We start from the raw sequence: 520 nt of genomic DNA, 5'->3' as shown, positions 1-520 counted from the left end.
TAAGCTGACTCCTGATCATAAAGCTCTTTAAAAAAATACTTTCAAATCTCTCAGCAGAATTCAGCCAGGACAAACAGCCAATATTCCTGGCTTTTAAACTTTTTTTTTTCTTTTCTGTCTTTTAAACCAAAGCTACCTTTTCAAGTGACTGACCAAAACCAATAAGCCTTAACCAAGGTTGCAGCTTAACCAAGGATGAACTAGAAATCTCCAAAGAGGTGCAAGGCAGTACTTACAAGATCTAGAACCACCGCAAAGATAGCTCAAGAAAAGGAAAGTTTTGCTAGCTGCAAGCGGGGTGCAACCCACGTTTCTGTCTGGCCACGTTCTCTAGGGTCTCAGTTTCTTAGCTGACTGTCTACCAAAGACCCCAAAGCCCTGTATGTCCGCAGACATTAAGAAATAAAAGCTGCTTACGGAAGGAAAAAGAATCATTAACAAATGGATACTCCTAAAAGTCAAGAGTCATACAAATAATTTCCAATGGTATACTTATTCCAACAATAACTCAATCCAATAG

Source organism: Propithecus coquereli, unplaced genomic scaffold (genome assembly GCF_000956105.1).
Source record: "Propithecus coquereli isolate 6110/MARCELLA unplaced genomic scaffold, Pcoq_1.0 Scaffold222, whole genome shotgun sequence".
In the NCBI taxonomy this organism is placed as follows: domain Eukaryota; kingdom Metazoa; phylum Chordata; class Mammalia; order Primates; family Indriidae; genus Propithecus; species Propithecus coquereli.
The sequence above is the reverse complement of the archived record's forward strand: the minus strand, read 5'-3'. Positions refer to the sequence as shown.